Source organism: Anomaloglossus baeobatrachus, chromosome 12 (genome assembly GCF_048569485.1).
Source record: "Anomaloglossus baeobatrachus isolate aAnoBae1 chromosome 12, aAnoBae1.hap1, whole genome shotgun sequence".
In the NCBI taxonomy this organism is placed as follows: Eukaryota; Metazoa; Chordata; class Amphibia; order Anura; family Aromobatidae; genus Anomaloglossus; species Anomaloglossus baeobatrachus.
Genome location: NC_134364.1, coordinates 126,987,399 through 127,007,823, shown reverse-complemented (window position 1 = coordinate 127,007,823; position 20,425 = coordinate 126,987,399). Strand labels below are relative to the sequence as shown.

At 45.6% G+C, this 20,425-nt stretch overlaps 1 protein-coding gene across 3 annotated transcripts in view; it reads left to right on the top strand.

Moving 5' to 3' along the window:
- LOC142258249 (gonadotropin-releasing hormone II receptor-like) overlaps positions 1-20,425 on the top strand; it is a 38,533-nt gene that overhangs the window by 11,144 nt on the left and 6,964 nt on the right. For 2 of the 3 annotated variants that reach the window (XM_075330767.1, XM_075330766.1), the window contains exon 3: positions 13,770-13,917. The gene's annotated coding sequence lies outside the window, so the exon portion shown is untranslated. Of the gene's footprint in view, positions 1-12,984; positions 13,288-13,769; positions 13,918-20,425 lie in introns of those variants that run through there. The other variant, XM_075330768.1, reaches the window with a different exon arrangement.

The following is a 20,425-nucleotide window of genomic DNA, read 5'->3' as shown; positions in this document are numbered from 1 at the left end:
GTATAGGAGGTGGAGTGATGCTCTGCAGGCTGTATCTCTGTATAGGAGGTGGAGTGATGCTCTGCAGGCTGTATCTCTGTATAGGAGGTGGAGTGATGCTCTGCAGGCTGTATCTCTCTGTATAGGAGGTGGAGTGATGCTCTGCAGGCTGTATCTCTGTATAGGAGGTGGAGTGATGCTCTGCAGGCTGTATCTCTCTGTATAGGAGGTGGAGTGATGCTCTGCAGGCTGTATCTCTCTGTATAGGAGGTGGAGTGATGCTCTGCAGGCTGTAGCTCTGTATAGGAGGTGGAGTGATGCTCTGCAGGCTGTATCTCTGTATAGGAGGTGGAGTGATGCTCTGCAGGCTGTATCTCTGTATAGGAGGTGGAGTGATGCTCTGCAGGCTGTATCTCTGTATAGGAGGTGGAGTGATGCTCTGCAGGCTGTATCTCTGTATAGGAGGTGGAGTGATGCTCTGCAGGCTGTATCTCTCTGTATAGGAGGTGGAGTGATGCTCTGCAGGCTGTATCTCTCTGTATAGGAGGTGGAGTGATGCTCTGCAAGCTGTATCTCTGTATAGGAGGTGGAGTGATGCTCTGCAGGCTGTATCTCTGTATAGGAGGTGGAGTGATGCTCTGCAGGCTGTATCTCTGTATAGGAGGTGGAGTGATGCTCTGCAGGCTGTATCTCTGTATAGGAGGTGGAGTGATGCTCTGCAGGCTGTATCTCTGTATAGGAGGTGGAGTGATGCTCTGCAGGCTGTATCTCTGTATAGGAGGTGGAGTGATGCTCTGCAGGCTGTATCTCTGTATAGGAGGTGGAGTAATGCTCTGCAGGCTGTATCTCTGTATAGGAGGTGGAGTGATGCTCTGCAGGCTGTATCTCTGTATAGGAGGTGGAGTGATGCTCTGCAGGCTGTATCTCTGTATAGGAGGTGGAGTGATGCTCTGCAGGCTGTATCTCTGTATAGGAGGTGGAGTGATGCTCTGCAGGCTGTATCTCTGTATAGGAGGTGGAGTGATGCTCTGCAGGCTCTATCTCTGTATAGGAGGTGGAGTGATGCTCTGCAGGCTGTATCTCTCTGTATAGGAGGTGGAGTGATGCTCTGCAGGCTGTATCTCTCTGTATAGGAGGTGGAGTGATGCTCTGCAGGCTGTATCTCTCTGTATAGGAGGTGGAGTGATGCTCTGCAGGCTGTATCTCTCTGTATAGGAGGTGGAGTGATGCTCTGCAGGCTGTATCTCTCTGTATAGGAGGTGGAGTGATGCTCTGCAGGCTGTATCTCTCTGTATAGGAGGTGGAGTGATGCTCTGCAGGCTGTATCTCTGTATAGGAGGTGGAGTGATGCTCTGCAGGCTGTATCTCTGTATAGGAGGTGGAGTGATGCTCTGCAGGCTGTATCTCTCTGTATAGGAGGTGGAGTGATGCTCTGCAGGCTGTATCTCTCTGTATAGGAGGTGGAGTGATGCTCTGCAGGCTGTATCTCTCTGTATAGGAGGTGGAGTGATGCTCTGCAGGCTGTATCTCTCTGTATAGTAGGTGGAGTGATGCTCTGCAGGCCCGGTCCTCCTCCCGGCCTCCTCATCTGCAGGCTGTATCTCTCTGTATAGGAGGTGGAGTGATGCTCTGCAGGCTGTATCTCTGTATAGGAGGTGGACTGATGCTCTGCAGGCTGTATCTCTCTGTATAGGAGGTGGAGTGATGCTCTGCAGGCCCGGTCCTCCTCCCAGCCTCCCCCATCAGCAGGCTGTATCTATGTATAGGAGGTGGAGTGATGCTCTGCAGGCTGTAGCTCTGTATAGGAGGTGGAGTGATGCTCTGCAGACTGTATCTCTCTGTATAGGAGGTGGAGTGATGCTCTGCAGGCTGTATCTCCCTGTATAGGAGGTGGAGTGATGCTCTGCAGGCTGTATCTCTCTGTATAGGAGGTGGAGTGATGCTCTGCAGACTGTATCTCTCTGTATAGGAGGTGGAGTGATGCTCTGCAGGCTGTATCTCTCTGTATAGGAGGTGGAGTGATGCTCTGCAGGCTGGATCTCTGTATAGGAGGTGGAGTGATGCTCTGCAGGCTGTATCTCTGTATAGGAGGTGGAGTGATGCTCTGCAGGCTGTATCTCTGTATAGGAGGTGGAGTGATGCTCTGCAGGCCCGGTCCTCCTCCCAGCCTCCCCCATCAGCAGGCTGTACCTCTCTGTATAGGAGGTGGAGTGATGCTCTGCAGGCTGTATCTCTCTGTATAGGAGGTGGAGTGATGCTCTGCAGGCTGTATCTCTGTATAGGAGGTGGAGTGATGCTCTGCAGGCTGTATCTCTGTATAGGAGGTGGAGTGATGCTCTGCAAGCTGTATCTCTGTATAGGAGGTGGAGTGATGCTCTGCAGGCTGTATCTCTGTATAGGAGGTGGAGTGATGCTCTGCAGGCTGTATCTCTGTATAGGAGGTGGAGTGATGCTCTGCAGGCTGTATCTCTGTATAGGAGGTGGAGTGATGCTCTGCAGGCTGTATCTCTGTATAGGAGGTGGAGTGATGCTCTGCAAGCTGTATCTCTGTATAGGAGGTGGAGTGATGCTCTGCAGGCTGTATCTCTGTATAGGAGGTGGAGTGATGCTCTGCAGGCTGTATCTCTCTGTATAGGAGGTGGAGTGATGCTCTGCAGGCTGTATCTCTCTGTATAGGAGGTGGAGTGATGCTCTGCAGGCTGTATCTCTCTGTATAGGAGGTGGAGTGATGCTCTGCAGGCTGTATCTCTGTATAGGAGGTGGAGTGATGCTCTGCAGGCTGTATATCTCTGTATAGGAGGTGGAGTGATGCTCTGCAGGCTGTATCTCTCTGTATAGGAGGTGGAGTGATGCTCTGCAGGCTGTATATCTCTGTATAGGAGGTGGAGTGATGCTCTGCAGGCTGTATCTCTGTATAGGAGGTGGAGTGATGCTCTGCAGGCTGTATCTCTCTGTATAGGAGGTGGAGTGATGCTCTGCAGGCTGTATCTCTGTATAGGAGGTGGAGTGATGCTCTGCAGGCTGTATCTCTGTATAGGAGGTGGAGTGATGCTCTGCAGGCTGTATCTCTCTGTATAGGAGGTGGAGTGATGCTCTGCAGGCTGTATCTCTGTATAGGAGGTGGAGTGATGCTCTGCAGGCTGTATCTCTGTATAGGAGGTGGAGTGATGCTCTGCAGGCTGTATATCTCTGTATAGGAGGTGGAGTGATGCTCTGCAGGCTGTATCTCTGTATAGGAGGTGGAGTGATGCTCTGCAGGCTGTATCTCTCTGTATAGGAGGTGGAGTGATGCTCTGCAGGCTGTATCTCTGTATAGGAGGTGGAGTGATGCTCTGCAGGCTGTATCTCTGTATAGGAGGTGGAGTGATGCTCTGCAGGCTGTATCTCTGTATAGGAGGTGGAGTGATGCTCTGCAGGCTGTATCTCTCTGTATAGGAGGTGGAGTGATGCTCTGCAGGCTGTATCTCTGTATAGGAGGTGGAGTGATGCTCTGCAGGCTGTATCTCTGTATAGGAGGTGGAGTGATGCTCTGCAGGCTGTATCTCTCTGTATAGGAGGTGGAGTGATGCTCTGCAGGCTGTATCTCTCTGTATAGGAGGTGGAGTGATGCTCTGCAGGCTGTATCTCTCTGTATAGGAGGTGGAGTAATGCTCTGCAGGCTGTATCTCTGTATAGGAGGTGGAGTGATGCGTCTGCAGGCTGGCTGTATCTCTCTGTATAGGAGGTGGAGTGATGCTCTGCAGGCTGTATCTCTGTATAGGAGGTGGAGTGATGCTCTGCAGGCTGTATCTCTGTATAGGAGGTGGAGTGATGCTCTGCAGGCTGTCTCTCTGTATAGGAGGTGCAGTGATGCTCTGCAGGCTGTATCTCTGTATAGGAGGTGGAGTGATGCTCTGCAGGCCCGGTCCTCCTCCCAGCCTCCCCCATCAGCAGGCTGTACCTCTCTGTATAGGAGGTGGAGTGATGCTCTGCAGGCTGTATCTCGCTGTATAGGAGGTGGAGTGATGCTCTGCAGGCTGTATCTCTGTATAGGAGGTGGAGTGATGCTCTGCAGGCTGTATCTCTCTGTATAGGAGGTGGAGTGATGCTCTGCAGGCTGTATCTCTCTGTATAGGAGGTGGAGTGATGCTCTGCAGGCTGTATCTCTCTGTATAGGAGGTGGAGTGATGCTCTGCAGGCTGTATCTCTCTGTATAGGAGGTGGAGTGATGCTCTGCAGGCTGTATCTCTGTATAGGAGGTGGAGTGATGCTCTGCAGGCTGTATCTGTCTGTATAGGAGGTGGAGTGATGCTCTGCAGGCTGTATCTCTCTGTATAGGAGGTGGAGTGATGCTCTGCAGGCTGTATCTCTCTGTATAGGAGGTGGAGTGATGCTCTGCAGGCTGTATCTCTATGTATAGGAGGTGGAGTGATGCTCTGCAGGCTGTATCTCTATGTATAGGAGGTGGAGTGATGCTCTGCAGGCTGTCTCTCTGTATAGGAGGTGGAGTGATGCTCTGCAGGCTGTATCTCTGTATAGGAGGTGGAGTGATGCTCTGCAGGCTGTATCTCTGTATAGGAGGTGGAGTGATGCTCTGCAGGCTGTATCTCTGTATAGGAGGTGGAGTGATGCTCTGCAGGCTGTATCTCTGTATAGGAGGTGGAGTGATGCTCTGCAGGCTGTATCTCTGTATAGGAGGTGGAGTGATGCTCTGCAGGCTGTATCTCTGTATAGGAGGTGGAGTGATGCTCTGCAGGCTGTATCTCTGTATAGGAGGTGGAGTGATGCTCTGCAGGCTGTATCTCTGTATAGGAGGTGGAGTGATGCTCTGCAGGCTGTATCTCTGTATAGGAGGTGGAGTGATGCTCTGCAGGCTCTATCTCTGTATAGGAGGTGGAGTGATGCTCTGCAGGCTGTATCTCTGTATAGGAGGTGGAGTGATGCTCTGCAGGCTCTATCTCTGTATAGGAGGTGGAGTGATGCTCTGCAGGCTGTATCTCTCTGTATAGGAGGTGGAGTGATGCTCTGCAGGCTGTATCTCTCTGTATAGGAGGTGGAGTGATGCTCTGCAGACTGTATCTCTCTGTATAGGAGGTGGAGTGATGCTCTGCAGGCTGTATCTCTCTGTATAGGAGGTGGAGTGATGCTCTGCAGGCTGGATCTCTGTATAGGAGGTGGAGTGATGCTCTGCAGGCTGTATCTCTGTATAGGAGGTGGAGTGATGCTCTGCAGGCTGTATCTCTGTATAGGAGGTGCAGTGATGCTCTGCAGGCTGTATCTCTGTATAGGAGGTGGAGTGATGCTCTGCAGGCCCGGTCCTCCTCCCAGCCTCCCCCATCAGCAGGCTGTACCTCTCTGTATAGGAGGTGGAGTGATGCTCTGCAGGCTGTATCTCTCTGTATAGGAGGTGGAGTGATGCTCTGCAGGCTGTATCTCTGTATAGGAGGTGGAGTGATGCTCTGCAGGCTGTATCTCTGTATAGGAGGTGGAGTGATGCTCTGCAAGCTGTGTCTCTGTATAGGAGGTGGAGTGATGCTCTGCAGGCTGTATCTCTGTATAGGAGGTGGAGTGATGCTCTGCAGGCTGTATCTCTCTGTATAGGAGGTGGAGTGATGCTCTGCAGGCTGTATCTCTCTGTATAGGAGGTGGAGTGATGCTCTGCAGGCTGTATCTCTCTGTATAGGAGGTGGAGTGATGCTCTGCAGGCTGTATCTCTCTGTATAGGAGGTGGAGTGATGCTCTGCAGGCTGTATCTCTGTATAGGAGGTGGAGTGATGCTCTGCAGGCTGTATCTCTGTATAGGAGGTGGAGTGATGCTCTGCAGGCTGTATCTCTGTATAGGAGGTGGAGTGATGCTCTGCAGGCTGTATATCTCTGTATAGGAGGTGGAGTGATGCTCTGCAGGCTGTATCTCTGTATAGGAGGTGGAGTGATGCTCTGCAGGCTGTATCTCTCTGTATAGGAGGTGGAGTGATGCTCTGCAGGCTGTATCTCTGTATAGGAGGTGGAGTGATGCTCTGCAGGCTGTATCTCTGTATAGGAGGTGGAGTGATGCTCTGCAGGCTGTATCTCTCTGTATAGGAGGTGGAGTGATGCTCTGCAGGCTGTATCTCTGTATAGGAGGTGGAGTGATGCTCTGCAGGCTGTATCTCTGTATAGGAGGTGGAGTGATGCTCTGCAGGCTGTATATCTCTGTATAGGAGGTGGAGTGATGCTCTGCAGGCTGTATCTCTGTATAGGAGGTGGAGTGATGCTCTGCAGGCTGTATCTCTCTGTATAGGAGGTGGAGTGATGCTCTGCAGGCTGTATCTCTGTATAGGAGGTGGAGTGATGCTCTGCAGGCTGTATCTCTGTATAGGAGGTGGAGTGATGCTCTGCAGGCTGTATCTCTGTATAGGAGGTGGAGTGATGCTCTGCAGGCTGTATCTCTGTATAGGAGGTGGAGTGATGCTCTGCAGGCTGTATCTCTGTATAGGAGGTGGAGTGATGCTCTGCAGGCTGTATCTCTCTGTATAGGAGGTGGAGTGATGCTCTGCAGGCTGTATCTCTCTGTATAGGAGGTGGAGTGATGCTCTGCAGGCTGTATCTCTCTGTATAGGAGGTGGAGTGATGCTCTGCAGGCCCGGTCCTCCTCCCAGCCTCCCCCATCAGCAGGCTGTATCTATGTATAGGAGGTGGAGTGATGCTCTGCAGGCTGTATCTCCCTGTATAGGAGGTGGAGTGATGCTATGCAGGCTGTATCTCTCTGTATAGGAGGTGGAGTGATGCTCTGCAGACTGTATCTCTCTGTATAGGAGGTGGAGTGATGCTCTGCAGGCTGTATCTCTCTGTATAGGAGGTGGAGTGATGCTCTGCAGGCTGGATCTCTGTATAGGAGGTGGAGTGATGCTCTGCAGGCTGTATCTCTGTATAGGAGGTGGAGTGATGCTCTGCAGGCTGTATCTCTGTATAGGAGGTGCAGTGATGCTCTGCAGGCTGTATCTCTCTGTATAGGAGGTGGAGTGATGCTCTGCAGACTGTATCTCTCTGTATAGGAGGTGGAGTGATGCTCTGCAGGCTGTATCTCTCTGTATAGGAGGTGGAGTGATGCTCTGCAGGCTGGATCTCTGTATAGGAGGTGGAGTGATGCTCTGCAGGCTGTATCTCTGTATAGGAGGTGGAGTGATGCTCTGCAGGCTGTATCTCTGTATAGGAGGTGGAGTGATGCTCTGCAGGCCCGGTCCTCCTCCCAGCCTCCCCCATCAGCAGGCTGTACCTCTCTGTATAGGAGGTGGAGTGATGCTCTGCAGGCTGTATCTCTCTGTATAGGAGGTGGAGTGATGCTCTTCAGGCTGTATCTCTGTATAGGAGGTGGAGTGATGCTCTGCAGGCTGTATCTCTGTATAGGAGGTGGAGTGATGCTCTGCAAGCTGTATCTCTGTATAGGAGGTGGAGTGATGCTCTGCAGGCTGTATCTCTGTATAGGAGGTGGAGTGATGTTCTGCAGGCTGTATCTCTCTGTATAGGAGGTGGAGTGATGCTCTGCAGGCTGTATCTCTCTGTATAGGAGGTGGAGTGATGCTCTGCAGGCTGTATCTCTCTGTATAGGAGGTGGAGTGATGCTCTGCAGGCTGTATCTCTGTATAGGAGGTGGAGTGATGCTCTGCAGGCTGTATCTCTGTATAGGAGGTGGAGTGATGCTCTGCAGGCTGTATCTCTCTGTATAGGAGGTGGAGTGATGCTCTGCAGGCTGTATCTCTGTATAGGAGGTGGAGTGATGCTCTGCAGGCTGTATCTCTGTATAGGAGGTGGAGTGATGCTCTGCAGGCTGTATCTCTCTGTATAGGAGGTGGAGTGATGCTCTGCAGGCTGTATCTCTGTATAGGAGGTGGAGTGATGCTCTGCAGGCTGTATCTCTGTATAGGAGGTGGAGTGATGCTCTGCAGGCTGTATCTCTCTGTATAGGAGGTGGAGTGATGCTCTGCAGGCTGTATCTCTCTGTATAGGAGGTGGAGTGATGCTCTGCAGGCTGTATCTCTCTGTATAGGAGGTGGAGTGATGCTCTGCAGGCTGTATCTCTCTGTATAGGAGGTGGAGTGATGCTCTGCAGGCTGTATCTCTCTGTATAGGAGGTGGAGTGATGCTCTGCAGGCTGTATCTCTCTGTATAGGAGGTGGAGTGATGCTCTGCAGGCTGTATCTCTGTATAGGAGGTGGAGTGATGCTCTGCAGGCTGGCTGTATCTCTCTGTATAGGAGGTGGAGTGATGCTCTGCAGGCTGTATCTCTGTATAGGAGGTGGAGTGATGCTCTGCAGGCTGTATCTCTCTGTATAGGAGGTGGAGTGATGCTCTGCAGGCTGTATCTCTGTATAGGAGGTGGAGTGATGCTCTGCAGGCTGTATCTCTATGTATAGGAGGTGGAGTGATGCTCTGCAGGCTGTATCTCTGTATAGGAGGTGGAGTGATGCTCTGCAGGCTGTATCTCTCTGTATAGGAGGTGGAGTGATGCTCTGCAGGCTGTATCTCTCTGTATAGGAGGTGGAGTGATGCTCTGCAGGCTGTATCTCTGTATAGGAGGTGGAGTGAAGCTCTGCAGGCTGTATCTCTGTATAGGAGGTGGAGTGATGCTCTGCAGGCTGTATCTCTGTATAGGAGGTGGAGTGATGCTCTGCAGGCTGTATCTCTGTATAGGAGGTGGAGTGATGCTCTGCAGGCTGTATCTCTCTGTATAGGAGGTGGAGTGATGCTCTGCAGGCTGTATCTCTCTGTATAGGAGGTGGAGTGATGCTCTGCAGGCTGTATCTCTGTATAGGAGGTGGAGTGATGCTCTGCAGGCTGTATCTATGTATAGGAGGTGGAGTGATGCTCTGCAGGCTGTATCTCTGTATAGGAGGTGGAGTGATGCTCTGCAGGCTGTATCTCTGTATAGGAGGTGGAGTGATGCTCTGCAGGCTGTATCTCTGTATAGGAGGTGGAGTGATGCTCTGCAGGCTGTATCTCTGTATAGGAGGTGGAGTGATGCTCTGCAGGCTGTATCTCTCTGTATAGGAGGTGGATTGATGCTCTGCAGGCTGTATCTCTGTATAGGAGGTGGAGTGATGCTCTGCAGGCTGTATCTCTGTATAGGAGGTGGAGTGATGCTCTGCAAGCTGTATCTCTGTATAGGAGGTGGAGTGATGCTCTGCAGGCTGTATCTCTGTATAGGAGGTGGAGTGATGCTCTGCAGGCTGTATCTCTGTATAGGAGGTGGAGTGATGCTCTGCAGGCTGTATCTCTCTGTATAGGAGGTGGAGTGATGCTCTGCAGGCTGTATCTCTGTATAGGAGGTGGAGTGATGCTCTGCAGGCTGTATCTATGTATAGGAGGTGGAGTGATGCTCTGCAAGCTGTATCTCTGTATAGGAGGTGGAGTGATGCTCTGCAGGCTGGATCTCTGTATAGGAGGTGGAGTGATGCTCTGCAGGCTGTATCTCTCTGTATAGGAGGTGGAGTGATGCTCTGCAGGCTGGCTGTATCTCTGTATAGGAGGTGGAGTGATGCTCTGCAGGCTGGATCTCTGTATAGGAGGTGGAGTGATGCTCTGCAGGCTGTATCTATGTATTGGAGGTGGAGTGATGCTCTGCAGGCTGTATCTCTGTATAGGAGGTGGAGTGATGCTCTGCAGGCTGTATCTCTCTGTATAGGAGGTGGAGTGATGCTCTGCAGGCTGGATCTCTGTATAGGAGGTGGAGTGATGCTCTGCAGGCTGTATCTCTCTGTATAGGAGGTGGAGTGATGCTCTGCAGGCTGTATCTCTGTATAGGAGGTGGAGTGATGCTCTGCAGGCTGTATCTCTGTATAGGAGGTGGAGTGATGCTCTGCAGGCTGTATCTATGTATAGGAGGTGGAGTGATGCTCTGCAGGCTGTATCTCTGTATAGGAGGTGGAGTGATGCTCTGCAGGCTGTATCTCTGTATAGGAGGTGGAGTGATGCTCTGCAGGCTGTATCTCTGTATAGGAGGTGGAGTGATGCTCTGCAGGCTGTATCTCTGTATAGGAGGTGGAGTGATGCTCTGCAGGCTGTATCTCTGTATAGGAGGTGGAGTGATGCTCTGCAGGCTGTATCTCTATGTATAGGAGGTGTAGTGATGCTCTGCAGGCTGTATCTCTGTATAGGAGGTGGAGTGATGCTCTGCAGGCTGTATCTCTGTATAGGAGGTGGAGTGATGCTCTGCAGGCTGTATCTATGTATAGGAGGTGGAGTGATGCTCTGCAGGCTGTATCTCTGTATAGGAGGTGGAGTGATGCTCTGCAGGCTGTATCTCTCTGTATAGGAGGTGGAGTGATGCTCTGCAGGCTGTATCTCTGTATAGGAGGTGGAGTGATGCTCTGCAGGCTGTATCTCTGTATAGGAGGTGGAGTGATGCTCTGCAGGCTGTATCTCTGTATAGGAGGTGGAGTGATGCTCTGCAGGCTGTATCTCTGTATAGGAGGTGGAGTGATGCTCTGCAGGCTGTATCTCTGTATAGGAGGTGGAGTGATGCTCTGCAGGCTGTATCTCTCTGTATAGGAGGTGGAGTGATGCTCTGCAGGCTGTATCTCTGTATAGGAGGTGGAGTGATGCTCTGCAGGCTGTATCTATGTATAGGAGCTGGAGTGATGCTCTGCAGGCTGTATCTCTGTATAGGAGGTGGAGTGATGCTCTGCAGGCTGTATCTCTGTATAGGAGGTGGAGTGATGCTCTGCAGGCTGTATCTCTCTGTATAGGAGGTGGAGTGATGCTCTGCAGGCTGTATCTCTCTGTATAGGAGGTGGAGTGATGCTCTGCAGGCTGTATCTCTGTATAGGAGGTGGAGTGATGCTCTGCAGGCTGTATCTCTCTGTATAGGAGGTGGAGTGATGCTCTGCAGGCTGTATCTCTGTATAGGAGGTGGAGTGATGCTCTGCAGGCTGTATCTGTATGTATAGGAGGTGGAGTGATGCTCTGCAGGCTATATCTCTGTATAGGAGGTGGAGTGATGCTCTGCAGGCTGTATCTCTGTATAGGAGGTGGAGTGATGCTCTGCAGGCTGTATCTCTGTATAGGAGGTGGAGTGATGCTCTGCAGGCTGTATCTCTATGTATAGGAGGTGGAGTGATGCTCTGCAGACTGTATCTCTCTGTATAGGAGGTGGAGTGATGCTCTGCAGGCTGTATCTCTGTATAGGAGGTGGAGTGATGCTCTGCAGGCTGTATATCTCTGTATAGGAGGTGGAGTGATGCTCTGCAGGCTGTATCTCTGTATAGGAGGTGGAGTGATGCTCTGCAGGCTGTATCTCTGTATAGGAGGTGGAGTGATGCTCTGCAGGCTGTATCTCTGTATAGGAGGTGGAGTGATGCTCTGCAGGCTGTATCTCTGTATAGGAGATGGAGTGATGCTCTGCAGGCTGTATCTCTGTATAGGAGGTGGAGTGATGCTCTGCAGGCTGTATCTCTGTATAGGAGGTGGAGTGATGCTCTGCAGGCTGTATCTCTATGTATAGGAGGTGGAGTGATGCTCTGCAGGCTGTATCTCTGTATAGGAGGTGGAGTGATGCTCTGCAGGCTGTATCTCTGTATAGGAGGTGGAGTGATGCTCTGCAGGCTGTATCTCTCTGTATAGGAGGTGGAGTGATGCTCTGCAGGCTGTATCTCTCTGTATAGGTGGAGTGATACTCTGCAGGCTGTATCTCTGTATAGGAGGTGGAGTGATGCTCTGCAGGCTGTATCTCTGTATAGGAGGTGGAGTGATGCTCTGCAGGCTGTATCTCTGTATAGGAGGTGGAGTGATGCTCTGCAGGCTGTATCTCTCTGTATAGGAGGTGGAGTGATGCTCTGCAGGCTGTATCTCTGTATAGGAGGTGGAGTGATGCTCTGCAGGCTGTATCTCTGTATAGGAGGTGGAGTGATGCTCTGCAGGCTGTATCTCTGTATAGGAGGTGGAGTGATGCTCTGCAGGCTGTATCTGTATAGGAGGTGGAGTGATGCTCTGCAGGCTGTATCTCTGTATAGGAGGTGGAGTGATGCTCTGCAGGCTGTATCTCTGTATAGGAGGTGGAGTGATGCTCTGCAGGCTGTATCTCTCTGTATAGGAGGTGGAGTGATGCTCTGCAGGCTGTATCTCTCTGTATAGGAGGTGGAGTGATGCTCTGCAGGCTGTATCTCTCTGTATAGGAGGTGGAGTGATACTCTGCAGGCTGTATCTCTGTATAGGAGGTGGAGTGATGCTCTGCAGGCTGTATCTCTGTATAGGAGGTGGAGTGATGCTCTGCAGGCTGTATCTCTGTATAGGAGGTGGAGTGATGCTCTGCAGGCTGTATCTCTGTATAGGAGGTGGAGTGATGCTCTGCAGGCTGTATCTCTGTATAGGAGGTGGAGTGATGCTCTGCAGGCTGTATCTCTGTATAGGAGGTGGAGTGATGCTCTGCAGGCTGTATCTCTGTATAGGAGGTGGAGTGATGCTCTGCAGGCTGTATCTCTCTGTATAGGAGGTGGAGTGATGCTCTGCAGGCTGTATCTCTGTATAGGAGGTGGAGTGATGCTCTGCAGGCTGTATCTCTGTATAGGAGGTGGAGTGATGCTCTGCAGGCTGTATATCTCTGTATAGGAGGTGGAGTGATGCTCTGCAGGCTGTATCTCTGTATAGGAGGTGGAGTGATGCTCTGCAGGCTGTATCTCTGTATAGGAGGTGGAGTGATGCTCTGCAGGCTGTATCTCTGTATAGGAGGTGGAGTGATGCTCTGCAGGCTGTATCTCTGTATAGGAGGTGGAGTGATGCTCTGCAGGCTGTATCTCTGTATAGGAGGTGGAGTGATGCTCTGCAGGCTGTATCTCTCTGTATAGGAGGTGGAGTGATGCTCTGCAGGCTGTATCTCTGTATAGGAGGTGGAGTGATGCTCTGCAGGCTGTATCTCTGTATAGGAGGTGGAGTGATGCTCTGCAGGCTGTATCTCTGTATAGGAGGTGGAGTGATGCTCTGCAGGCCCGGTGTCTCCCCCAGCTGAGGCTGTCAGTGCTGCTGCTCACAGCCCGGCTGCGGATGGAAGAGGCGCAGCACAGATCTGCAGTGACCTCTATGTAGCAGGGGTATGAAGCTGCAGCAGCCTCCCATCCGCAGCGCTGCAGACACCGGTGAGCTGTGTCCTCTCTGCGGCCCCCCCTGGTGGATGGAGGTAGCAGAGACTGAGAGCCGGGTCCCTCACTTGTGTCTGGGAGAGGCAGATGACAGTAATCGCAGCCGGCACTACAAGTCCCAGCAGGACGCCACCAACCTCCCAAGACTAGAGCGCCGGGCCTCCTCCCTGACGGCAGCACTGCTTGTGTCCAGCAGGGGGCGGGCAGGAGCCCCCTGTAGGTATGTGTATACTCGTGCCCCCCGCCGTGTCCGAGGGCTCCTCCGCTTACAGTTCTGCACCAGTCCAGATTTTAGAACTTTAAATATTAAGTCATTTCCCTTTAATGTCTGTGCTACAGCGGTGAGTGGCGGTATATATTAGTATACCGCCCCCCCACACCTACGTGCAATATAATTGCCTCCTGAGTCACATAATGGGGGAACGAGGAGCCAAGGCTGGGATATTATATGTGATTATCCGCTGAGACCCGAGAACAGAACAAAAGCCGCCGCCCCCCGCTCCTCACACCACACTACTCTATAAATAAATAATACCGTCCCGGCATCAAAGGCCAAATTGATTTTTTTCGCCCCTGAGCAGTGAGGTAAGCTGCGTCTTAACCCCTTACTTCCAGACAAGGTTTGGACCCTGAGAAGGAGCGTAGATTATCGTGCTCGCATTGTGAAAGTCAGAACTTTCAGATATTTTCTCATTATGGTAGTATTATAGCGGTATACTGTATGGGAGAGAAGAAAGAAAACACGTAACCAGGCATGTTCTCCAAACTACAATGCCAACGAATCCAGAGAAGGTGAATCACAACCTCCCAGCGACTGCTCTGCGGGACAGAAGACATCAATGAGCAAACAGTGAGTACATAGGGGCGGTATTATAGTAGTTATATTCTTGTACATAGGGGGCAGTATTATAGTAGTTATATTCTTGTACATAGGAGGCAGTATTATAGGAGTTATATTCTTGTACATAGGGGCAGTATTATAGGAGTTATATTCTTGTACATAAGAGCAGTATTATAGTAGTTATATTCTTGTACATAGGGGCAGTATTATAGTAGTTATATTCTTGTACATAGGGGGCAGTATTATAGTAGTTATATTCTTGTACATAGGGGGCAGTATTATAGTAGTTATATTCTTGTACATAGGAGGCAGTATTATAGTAGTTATATTCTTGTACATAGGGGGGCAGTATTATAGTAGTTATATTCTTGTAATAGGGGGGCAGTATTATAGTAGTTATATTCTTGTACATAGGGGGCAGTATTATAGTAGTTATATTCTTGTACATAGGAGGCAGTATTATAGTAGTTATATTCTTGTATATAGGGGCAGTATTATAGTAGTTATATTCTTGTACATAGGGACAGTATTATAGTAGTTATATTCTTGTACATAGGGGCAGTATTATAGTAGTTATATTCTTGTACATAGGGGCAGTATTATAGGAGTTATATTCTTGTACATAAGAGCAGTATATAGTAGTTATATTCTTGTACATAGGGGGGCAGTATTATAGTAGTTATATTCTTGTAATAGGGGGGCAGTATTATAGTAGTTATATTCTTGTACATAGGGACAGTATTATAGTAGTTATATTCTTGTAATAGGGCAGTATTATAGTAGTTATATTCTTGTACATAGGAGGCAGTATTATAGTAGTTATATTCTTGTACATAGGGGCAGTATTATAGTAGTTATATTCTTGTACATAGGGACAGTATTATAGTAGTTATATTCTTGTACATAGGGGGCAGTATTATAGTAGTTATATTCTTGTACGAAGGAGCAGTATTATAGTAGTTATATTCTTGTATATAGGGGCAGTATTATAGCAGTTATATTCCTGTACATAGGGGCAGTATTATAGGAGTTATATTCTTGTATATAGGGGCAGTATTATAGTAGTTATATTCTTGTATATAGGGGCAGTATTATAGTAGTTATATTCTTGTACATAGGGGCAGTATTATAATAGTTATATTCTTGTACATAGGGGCAGTATTATAGCAGTTATATTCCTGTACATAGGGGCAGTATTATAGTAGATATATTCTTGTACATAGGGGGCAGTATTATAGTAGTTATATTCTTGTATATAGGGGCAGTATTATAGTAGTTATATTCTTGTACATAGGAGCAGTATTATAGTAGTTATATTCTTGTACATAGGGGCAGTATTATAGTAGTTCTATTCTTGTACATAGGGGGGCAATATTATAGTAGTTATATTCTTGTACATAGGAGGCAGTATTATAGTAGTTATATTCTTGTACATAGGGGCAGTATTATAGTAGTTATATTCTTGTACATAGGAGCAGTATTATAGTAGTTATATTCTTGTACATAGGGGGCAGTATTATAGTAGTTATATTCTTGTACATAGGGGCAGTATTATAGCAGTTATATTCTTGTACATAGGAGCAGTATTATAGTAGTTATATTCTTGTACATAGGGGGCAGTATTATAGTAGTTATATTCTTCTACATAGGGGGCAGTATTATAGTAGTTATATTCTTGTACATAGGGGGCAGTATTACAGTAGTTATATTCTTGTACATAGGGGCAGTATTATAGCAGTTATATTCTTGTACATAGGGGGCAGTATTACAGTAGTTATATTCTTGTACATAGGGGCAGTATTATAGTAGTTATAGTCTTGTACATAGGGGCAGTATTATAGTAGTTATATCCTTGTACATAGGATCAGTATTATAGTAGTTATATTCTTGTACATAGGGGCAGTATTATAGTAGTTATACTCTTGTACATAGGAGGCAGTATTATAGTAGTTATACTCTTGTACATAGGGGGCAGTATTATAGTAGTTATATTCTTGTACATAGGGGGCAGTATTATAGTAGTTATATTCTTGTACATAGGGGGCAGTATTATAGTAGTCATATTCTTGTACATAGGAGCAGTATTATAGTAGTTATATTCTTGTACATAGGGGGCAGTATTATAGTAGTTATATTCTTGTACATAGGGGGCAGTATTATAGTAGTTATATTCTTGTACATGAGGGCAGTATTATAGTAGTTATATTCTTATACATAGGGGGCAGTATTATAGTAGTTATATTCTTGTACATAGGGGCAGTATTATAGTAGTTATGTTCTTGTACATAGGGGCAGTATTATAGTAGTTATATTCTTGTACATAGGAGGCAGTATTATAGTAGTTATATTCTTGTACATAGGGGCAGTATTATAGTAGTTATATTCTTGTACATAGGAGCAGTATTATAGTAGTTATATTCTTGTACATAGGGGGCAGTATTATAGTAGTTATATTCTTGTACATAGGGGCAGTATTATAGCAGTTATATTCTTGTACATAGGAGCAGTATTATAGTAGTTATATTCTTGTACATAGGGGGCAGTATTATAGTAGTTATATTCTTCTACATAGGGGGCAGTATTATAGTAGTTATATTCTTGTACATAGGGGGCAGTATTACAGTAGTTATATTCTTGTACATAGGGGCAGTATTATAGCAGTTATATTCTTGTACATAGGGGGCAGTATTACAGTAGTTATATTCTTGTACATAGGGGCAGTATTATAGTAGTTATAGTCTTGTACATAGGGGCAGTATTATAGTAGTTATATCCTTGTACATAGGATCAGTATTATAGTAGTTATATTCTTGTACATAGGGGCAGTATTATAGTAGTTATACTCTTGTACATAGGAGGCAGTATTATAGTAGTTATACTCTTGTACATAGGGGGCAGTATTATAGTAGTTATATTCTTGTACATAGGGGGCAGTATTATAGTAGTTATATTCTTGTACATAGGGGGCAGTATTATAGTAGTCATATTCTTGTACATAGGAGCAGTATTATAGTAGTTATATTCTTGTACATAGGGGGCAGTATTATAGTAGTTATATTCTTGTACATAGGGGGCAGTATTATAGTAGTTATATTCTTGTACATGAGGGCAGTATTATAGTAGTTATATTCTTATACATAGGGGGCAGTATTATAGTAGTTATATTCTTGTACATAGGGGCAGTATTATAGTAGTTATGTTCTTGTACATAGGGGCAGTATTATAGTAGTTATATTCTTGTACATAGGGGGCAGTATTATAGTAGTTATATTCTTGTACATAGGGGGCAGTATTACAGTAGTTATATTCTTGTACATAGGAGCAGTATTATAGTAGTTATATTCTTGTACATAGGGGGCAGTATTATAGCAGTTATATTCTTGTACATAGGGGCAATATTATAGTAGTTATATTCTTGTACATAGGGAGCAGTATTATAGTAGTTATATTCTTGTACATAGGGAGCAGTATTATAGTAGTTATATTCTTGTACATAGGGGCAGTATTATAGTAGTTATATTCTTGTACATAGGGGGCAGTATTACAGCAGTTATATTCTTGTACATAGGGGCAGTATTATATTAGTTATATTCTTGTACATAGGGGGCAGTATTATAGCAGTTATATTCTTGTACATAGGGGCAGTATTATAGTAGTTATATTCTTGTACACAGGGAGCAGTATTGTAGTAGTTATATTCTTGTACATAGGGGGCAGTATTATAGTAGTTATATTCTTGTACATAGGGGCAGTATTATAGTAGATATATTCTTGTACATAGGATCAGTATTATAGTAGTTATATTCTTGTACATAGGGGGCAGTATTATAGTAGTTATATTCTTGTACATAGGAGGCAGTATTATAGTAGTTATATCCTTGTACATAGGAGCAGTATTATAGTAGTTATATTCTTGTACATAGGGGGCAGTATTATAGTAGTTATATTCTTGTACACAGGGGGCAGTATTATAGTAGTTATATTCTTGTACACAGGGAGCAGTATTGTAGTAGTTATATTCTTGTACATAGGGGGCAGTATTATAGTAGTTATATTCTTGTACATAGGGGCAGTATTATAGTAGATATATTCTTGTACATAGGGGCAGTATTATAGTAGTTATATTCTTGTACATAGGGGCAGTATTATAGTAGATATATTCTTGTACATAGGATCAGTATTATAGTAGTTATATTCTTGTACATAGGGGGCAGTATTATAGTAGTTATATTCTTGTACATAGGAGGCAGTATTATAGTAGTTATATCCTTGTACATAGGAGCAGTATTATAGTAGTTATATTCTTGTACATAGGGGGCAGTATTATAGTAGTTATATTCTTGTACATAGGGGGCAGTATTATAGTAGTTATATTCTTGTACATAGGGGGCAGTATTATAGTAGTTATATTCTTGTACACAGGGGGCAGTATTATAGTAGTTATATTCTTGTTCAAATCAAAGTTTATTAGAATAGAAGAAGATAATCAAACAATTGCACAGCGCGCAGGCAGAGGGTATATATCCAAGCTAGCTGCTAAAAACACAACAGTTCTTTGACTACACCTGCGCCACTGGCGACCAAAAATAACAAGTACAATTCGTATGTGTTTGAAATAGGAAGAACAAGTTGAAAAAAAAGAGATAAAGAAGAGGAGGTGGAAGAAGAATTTAGAGACAGTAAAGACAACAGAAACGTGGGAAAGTAAGATGAAAGGGGAAGGGTACAAAGAGTTCCCACCCGAGTGGACGCGCCCTCCTATAGTAGTTATATTCTTGTACATAGGAGGGGTATTATAGTAGTTATATTCTTGTACATAGGGGGCAGTATTATAGTAGTTATATTCTTGTACATGAGGGCAGTATTATAGTAGTTATATTCTTGTACATAGGGGCAGTATTATAGTAGTTATATTCTTGTACATAGGGGGCAGTATTATAGTAGTTATATTCTTGTACATGAGGGCAGTATTATAGTAGTTATATTCTTGTACATAGGGGCAGTATTATAGTAGTTATATTCTTGTACATAGGGGGCAGTATTATAGTAGTTATATTCTTGTACATAGGGGCAGTATTATAGTAGTTATATTCTTGTACATAGGGGGCAGTATTATAGTAGTTATATTCTTGTACATAGGGGCAGTATTATAGCTGTTATATTCTTGTACATAGGGGGCAGTATTATAGCAGTTATATTCTTGTACATAGGGGCAGTATTATAGTAGTTATATTCTTGTACATAGGGAGCAGTATTATAGTAGTTATATTCTTGTACATAGGGGGCAGTATTATAGTAGTTATATTCTTGTACATAGGGGCAGTATTATAGTAGTTATATTCTTGTACATAGGGGGCAGTATTACAGTAGTTATATTCTTGTACATAGGGGCAGTATTATAGCTGTTATATTCTTGTACATAGGGGGCAGTATTATAGCAGTTATATTCTTGTACATAGGAGCAGTATTATAGTAGTTATATTCTTGTACATAGGGGGCAGTATTATAGTAGTTATATTCTTGTACATAGGAGCGGTATTATAGTAGTTATATTCTTGTACATAGGGGGCAGTATTATAGTAGTTATATTCTTGTACATAGGGGCAGTATTATAGCTGTTATATTCTTGTACATAGGGGGCAGTATTATAGCAGTTATATTCTTGTACATACGGGCAGTATTATAGTAGTTATATTCTTGTACATAGGGAGCAGTATTATAGTAGTTATATTCTTGTACATAGGGGGCAGTATTATAGTAGTTATATTCTTGTACATAGGGGGCAGTATTATAGTAGTTATATTCTTGTACGTAGGGGGCAGTATTATAGTAGTTATGTTCTTGTACATAGGGGCAATATTATAGTAGTTATATTCTTGTACATAGGGAGCAGTATTAAAGTAGTTATATTCTTGTACATAGGGGGCAGTATTATAGTAGTTATATTCTTGTACATAGGGGGCAGTATTACAGTAGTTATATTCTTGTACATAGGGGCAGTATTATAGCAGTTATATTCTTGTACATAGGGGGCAGTATTACAGTAGTTATATTCTTGTACATAGGGGCAGTATTATAGTAGTTATATTCTTGTACATAGGGGCAGTATTATAGTAGTTATATTCTTGTACATAGGGGCAGTATTATAGTAGTTATATTCTTGTACATAGGGGGCAGTAGTATAGTAGTTATATTCTTGTACATAGGGGGCAGTATTACAGTAGTTATATTCTTGTACATAGGGGCAGTATTATAGTAGTTATATTCTTGTACATAGGGGCAGTATTATAGTAGTTATATTCTTGTACATAGGGGGCAGTATTATAGTAGTTATATTCTTGTACATAGGGGCAGTATTATAGTAGTTATATTCTTGTACATAGGGGCAGTATTATAGTAGTTATATTCTTGTACATAGGGGGCAGTATTATAGTAGTTATATTCTTGTACATAGGGAGTAGTAGTATAGTAGTTATATTCTTGTACATAGGGGCAGTATTATAGTAGTTATATTCTT